This window comes from Arachis ipaensis, chromosome B6, assembly GCF_059453495.1.
Source record: "Arachis ipaensis isolate K30076 ecotype BB chromosome B6, ASM5945349v1, whole genome shotgun sequence".
NCBI classification, from domain to species: Eukaryota; Viridiplantae; Streptophyta; class Magnoliopsida; order Fabales; family Fabaceae; genus Arachis; species Arachis ipaensis.
In genome coordinates this window covers 48047530-48054552 of record NC_142441.1, presented here as the reverse complement: position 1 = coordinate 48054552, position 7023 = coordinate 48047530, and the positions used below count along the sequence as shown (strand labels likewise).

The following is a 7023-nucleotide window of genomic DNA, read 5'->3' as shown; positions in this document are numbered from 1 at the left end:
TTGCTAAATTAGAGGTATTTTGTTCAGAGTTCTCTGTCTGTTGCTGAGTGGATGATGGAAAGTATTTACTATTGTTAAACCTATTTCTTCCACCATTATTAAAGCCTTGTTGAGGCTTTTTTTGATCCTTCCATGAGAGATTTGGGTGATTTCTCCATGATGGATTATATGTGTTTCCACAAGGCTATTGTAGGGTTTTCAGGATCAAAAGCTTCTTCTTCAGAAGATGCCTCTTGAGTACTGTTGGATGCAGCTTGCATTCCATTCAGACTCTGAGAAATCATATTGACTTGCTAAGTCAATATTTTATTCTGAGCCAATATAGCATTCAGAGTATCAATTTCAAGAACTCCCTTCTTCATAGGCGTTCCATTATTCACAAGATTCCTTTCAGAAGTGTACATGAACTGGTTATTAGCAACCATGTCAATGAGTTCTTGAGCTTCTGCAGGCGTTTTCTTTAGGTGAATGGATCCACCTGCAGAGGTATCCAATGACATTTTAGCTAATTCAGACAGACCATCATAGAATATATCCAGGATGGTCCATTCTGAAAGCATGTCAGAAGGACACTTTTTGGTCAGTTCTTTGTATCTCTCCCAAGCTTCATAGAGGGATTCACCTTCTTTCTGTCTGAAGGTCTGAACATCCACTCTAAGATTACTCAGCTTTTGAGGAGGAAAGAACTTGGCTAAGAAAGCCTTGACCAGCTTATCCCAAGAGTTCAGGCTGTCCTTAGGTTGAGAGTCCAACCATACTCTAGCTCTGTCTCTCACAGCAAAAGGGAAAAGCATGAGCCTGTAGACTTCAGGATCTACTCCATTAGTCTTAACAGTATCACATATCTGCAAGAATTCAGTTAAGAACTGAAAAGGATCTTCAGATGGAAGTCCATGAAACTTGTAGTTCTACTGCATCAGAGAAACTAATTGAGGTTTAAGCTCAAAATTGTTTGCTCCAATGGCAGGAATGGAGATGCTTCTTCCGTGTAAATTGGAATTAGGTGCAGTAAAGTCACCAAGCATCCTCCTTGCATTATTATTATTTTCGGCTGCCATCTCCTCTTCTGTTCAAAAATTTCTGAAAGGTGCTTGCTGGATTGTTGTAATTTAGCTCCTCTTAGTTTCCTCTTCAGAGTCCTTTCATGTTCTGGATCTGCTTCAACAAGAATATTCTTGTCTTTGCTCCTGCTCATATGAAAAAGAGGGAACAGAAAAATAATAATAATAGGGATCCTTTTTACCCAAGCATAGAGGTTCCCTTATGTGAGTGGAAGAAAAGAAGAAGAGAAAATCTGAACTCAGAGAGAGAGGGTTCGGATTTTTGGTGAGATGAAGTGTTAGTAGATGAATAAAGGAATAGAAGAAGATGAGAGAGAAGGAGAATTTTCGAAAATTATTTTTGAAAAAGAGTTAGTGATTTTCGAAAATAGTTTTTGAAAAAGGTTAGTAATTTTGGAAAACTAAAATCAAAAATTAAAATAATTAGTTAATTAAAAAGAAATTTTGAAAAAAGAGGGAAGATATTTTCGAAAATTAGAGAGAGAGGGAGTTAGTTAGGTAGTTTTGAAAAAGATAAGAAACAAACAAAAAGTTAGTTAGTTAGTTGAAACAAATTTGAAAATCAATTTTGAAAAGATAAGAAGATAAGAAGTTAGAAAAGATATTTTAAAATCAAATTTTTGAAAAAGATATGATTTTGAAAAAGATAAGATAGAAAGATATTTTTGAAAAGATATGATTGAAATTAGTTTTGAAAAAGATTTGATTTTTAAAATCACAATTAATGACTTGATTCACAAGAAATCACAAAATATGATTCTAGAACTTAAAGTTTGAATCTTTCTTAACAAGCAAGTAACAAACTTGAAATTTTTGAATCAAAACATTAATTGATGATGTTATTTTCGAAAATTAGGAGGTAAAGATAAGAAAAAGATTTTTGAAAAATATTTTTAAAATTTTCGAAAATAACTAAGAAAATTGAAAAAGATTTGATTTTTGAAGAAGATTTTGAAAAAGATAAGATTTTCAAATTGAAAATTTGATTTGACTCATGAAAACAACTAGATTTTTAAAATTTTTGAAAAAGTCAAATCTAATTTTCGAAATTTTAAGAGAAGAAAAAGGAGAAGATATTTTTTTTTGAATTTTGAATTTTTAATGATGAAAGAGAAAAACATGAAAAAGATGCAATGCATGAAAGTTATGGATCAAAGTATGTGATGAATGCAAGAACACTATGAATGTCAAGATGAACACCAAGAACACTTTGAATGTCATGATGAACATCAAGACTTATTTTTGAAAATTTTTATATGCAAAGAAAATATGCAAGACACCAAACTTAGAAATCTTTCATGTTTAGACACTATGAATGCAAAAATGCACATGAAAAACAAGAAAAGATGCAAAATAAGAAAACATCAAGATCAAACAAGAAGACTTACCAAGAACAACTTGAAGATCATGAAGAACACCATGAATGCATGAATTTTTCAAAAAATGCAAGATGAACATGCAATTGACACCAAACTTTAAATCTGACTCAAGACTCAAACAAGAAATACAAAATATTTTTTTTTGATTTTTATGATTTTATGATTTTTTTGTATTTTCTTTTAATTTTTTTGAAAATCATTTTGAAAAAGAAAAATAAGGATTCCAAAATTTTTAATATGAATTCCAGGAATCTTATGCTCTTTAGTCTAAAGCTCCAATCAAAGGGTCATGCATGGCTTAATAGCCAGCCAAGCTTTAGTATGTAACTCAGACATGACACGCCTGACATTCCCTACCCAGAGGAATTAGACATGGCTTTACAGCCAGCCAGGCTTCAACATGCTTCATGAAACACTAGAATTCATTCTTAAAAATTCTGAAGAAAAATATATTTTTGAAAACATTTTTATTTTAAATTTTTTTTTCGAAAACAAAGGAGAAATTTTTGAAAGGTTTTTAAAAAATTTTTGAAAATAAAACAAAAAGAAAATTACCTAATCTGAGCAACAAGATGAACTGTCAGTTGTCCAAACTCGAACAATTCCCGGCAACGGCGGCAAAAACTTGGTGCACGAAATTGTGATCATCAATGGCGCCATCAACATGGTACGCTCAATTGTAATCTCAACTTTTTATCACAACTTCGATACAACTAACCAGCAAGTGCACTGGGTCGTCCAAGTAATAAACCTTACATGAGTAAGGGTCGATCCCACGGAGATTGTTGGTATGAAGCAAGCTATGGTCACCTTGTAAATCACAGTCAGGCAGATATCAAAAGGTTATGGAGTTTTCGAAATTAAATAATAAGTAAACGTAAAATAAGGATAGAAACACTTATGTAATTCATTGGTGAGAATTTCAGATAAGTGTATAGAGATGCTTTCGTTCCTCTGAATCTCTGCTTCCCTGCTGGCTTCATCCAATCAGTCTTACTCCTTTCCATGGCTGGCTTTATGTAAGGACATCAACGTTGTCAATGGCTACTTTTAATCCTCTCTGGAAAATGGTCCGATGCGCTGTCACTGCATGGCTAATCGTCTGGAGGCATCACCCTTGTCAATGGCTGCATCCTATCCTCTTGTGAAAATGGTCCAAATGCTCTGTCACATCATGGCTAATCATATGAGATTCTCGATCATACTGGAATAGGATTCACCCTCCTTTTGCGTCTGTCACTACGCCCAACACTCGCGAGTTTGAAGTTTGTCACAGTCATTCAATCCCAGAGTCCTACTCGGAATACCACAAACAAGGTTTAGACTTTCCAGACTCTCATGAATGCCGCCATCAATCTAGCTTATACCACGAAGATTCTGATTAAGAGATCCAAGAGATACTCATTCAATCTAAGGTAGAACGGAAGTGGTTGTCAGGCACGCGTTCATAGGGAATGATGATGATTGTCACGTTCATCAAATTCAGGTTGAAGTGCGAATAAATATCTTAGAAGCGGAATAAGTTGAATTGAATAGAAAAACAGTAGTACTTTGCATTAATCTTTGAGGAACAGCAGAGCTCCACACCTTAATCTATGGAGTGTAGAAACTCTACCGTTGAAAATACATAAGTGAAAGGTTCAGGCATGGCCGAATGGCCAGCCCCCATGATCTAAGAAAAAAACGTCCTAGGATGATCAAAAGATCAAAAGCTAATCCCAAGATGTCTAATACAATAGTAAAAAGTCCTATTTATAATAAACTAGTTACTAGGGTTTACAGAAGTAAGTAATTGATGCATAAATCCACTTTCAGGGCCCACTTGGTGTGTGCTTGGGCTAAGCTTGAATGTTACACGTGTAGAGGTCAATCTTGGAGTTGAACGCCAGTTTGTAACGTATTTCTGGCGTTCAACTTTGGCTTGTGACGTGTTTCTGGCGTTTAACTCCAGACAGCAGCATAGAATGGGCGTTCAACGCCCTTTTACATCATCTAAACTCGGCTAAAGTGTGAACTATTATATATTGCTGGAAAGCCCTGGATGTCAACTTTCCAACGCAACTGAAAGCGCACCATTTTGAGTTCTGTAGCTCCAGAAAATCCACTTTGAGTGCAGGGAGGTCAGAATCCAACAGCATCAGCAGTCCTTCTTCAACCTCTGAATCTGATTTTTGCTCAAGTCCCTCAATTTAAGCCAGAAAATACCTGAAATCACAGAAAAATACACAAACTCATAGTAAAGTCCAGAAATGTGAATTTAACATAAAAACTAATGAAAACATCCCTAAAAGTAACTAGATTCTACTAAAAACATACTAAAAACAATGCCAAAAAGCGTATAAATTATCCGCTCATCACAACACCAAACTTAAATTGTTGCTTGTCCCCAAGCAACTGAAAATCAAATAGGATAAAAAGAAGAGAGTATACTATAAATTCCAAACTATCAATGAAACATATCTCCAATTAAATGAGCGGGACTTGTAGCTTTTTGCCTCTTGAGTAGTTTTGGCATCTCACTTTATCCATTGAAGTTTAGAATGATTGGCATCTATAGGAACTCAGAGTTCAGATAGTGTTATTGATTCTCCTAGTTCAGTATGATGATTCTTGAACACAGCTATTTTATGAGTCTTGGCCGTGGCCCTAAGCACTTTGTTTTCCAGTATTACCACCGGATACATAAATGCCACAGACACATAATTGGGTGAACCTTTTCAGATTTTGACTCAGCTTTGCTAAAGTCCCCAATTAGAGGTGTCCAGGGTTCTTAAGCACACTCTTCTTTTGCTTTGGACCTTGACTTTAACCGCTCAGTCTCAAGTTTTCACTTGACACCTTCACGCCACAAGCACATGGTTAGGGACAGCTTGGCTTAGCCGCTTAGGCCAGGATTTTATTCCTTTAGGCCCTCCTATCCACTGATGCTCAAAGCCTTGGGATACTTTTTATTACCCCTGCCTTTTGGTTTTAAGGGTTACTGGCTTTTTGCTCTTGCCTCTTGGTTTTAAGAGTTTTTGGCTTTTTCTGCTTGCTTTTTCTTTTTCTTTCTATTTTTTTTCGCCTATTTTTTTTTCTGCAAGCTTTGTTCTTTGCTGCTTTTTCTTGCTTCAAGAATCATTTTTATGATTTTTCAGATTATCAAATAACATGTCTCCTTGTCATCATTCTTTCAAGAGCCAACATATTTAACATTCTTAAACAACAACTTCAAAAGACATATGCACTGTTCAAGCATTCATTCAGAAAACAAGAAGCATTGTCACTACATCAATATTATTAAACTAAGTTCAAGGATAACTTCGAAACTCATGTACTTCTTGTTCTTTTGAATTAAAACAGTTTTCATTTAAGAGAGGTGATGGATTCATAGGACATTCATAACTTTAAGACAAAGTTACTAAATACTAATGATCTTGTAATGAAGACACAAACATAGATAAGCACTTAACATAGAGAAAACGAAAAACAGAGAAAGTAAGAACAAGGAATGAGTCCACCATAGTGATGAGTGTGTTTCCTTCTTGAGGAACCAATGATGTCCTTGAGCTCTTCTATGTCTCTTCCTTGTCTTTGTTGCTACTCCCTCATTGCTTTTTGATCTTCTCTTATTTCATGAAGGATGATGGAGTGCTCTTGATGTTCCACCCTTAATTGTCCCATGTTGGAACTTAATTCTCCTAGGGAGGTGTTGATTTGCTCCCAATAGTTTTATGGAGGAAAATGCATTTGAGGCATCTCCAGGATCTCATGGTGATGAGCTTCATGCGTCTCTTGAGATCCATGAATGGGCTCTCTTGCTTGCTCTATCCTTTTCTTAGAGATGGGCTTCTCTTCCTTAATGGGAATGTCTCCTTCTATGAAAGCTCCAACTGAGTAACATAGATGGCAGATGAGGTGAGGAAAGGCTAACCTTGCCATAGTAGAGGACTCGTCAGCCACCTTGTAGAATTCTTGAGGTATAATCTCATGAACCTCCACCTCTTCTCCAATCATGATGCTATGGATCATGATGGCCCGATCTATAGTAACTTCAGACCGGTTGCTAGTGGGAATGATTGAGCATTAAATGAACTCCGACCATCCTCTAGCTATAGGCTTAAGGTCCAGTCTTCTCAGTTGAACCGGTTTGCCTTTTGAGTCAATCTTCCATTGAGCTCCTTCCACACATATGTCCATGAGGACTTGGTCCAACCTTTTATCAAAGTTGACCCTTCTAGTTTAGGGGCGTGCATCTCCTTGCATCATAGGCAAGTCAAACGCCAACCTCACATTTTTCGGACTAAAATCTAAGTATTTCCCCCGAACAATGGTGAGATAATTCTTTGGATCCGGGTTCTTACTTTGATCATGGTTCCTAGTGATCCATGCATTGGCATAGAACTCTTAAACCATTAGTATGCCGACTTGTTGGATGGGTTTTGTTAGAACTTCCCAACCTCTTCTTTGGATTTCATGTCGGATCTCCGGATACTCATTCTTCTTGAGCTTGAAAGGGACCTCGGAGATCACCTTCTTCTTGGCCACAACATCATAGAAGTGGTCTTGATGAGCTTTGGAGATGAATCTTTCCATCTCCCATG

At 36.3% G+C, this 7023-nt stretch overlaps 1 non-coding gene across 1 annotated transcript; it reads left to right on the top strand.

Moving 5' to 3' along the window:
• The first annotated feature begins 554 nt into the window (after positions 1–554).
• Positions 555–662, top strand: LOC148555458 (small nucleolar RNA R71). Its single transcript, XR_015887690.1, has one exon. It is a non-coding gene; the product is annotated as a small nucleolar RNA R71 (small nucleolar RNA).
• Positions 663–7023: the final 6361 nt, after the last annotated feature.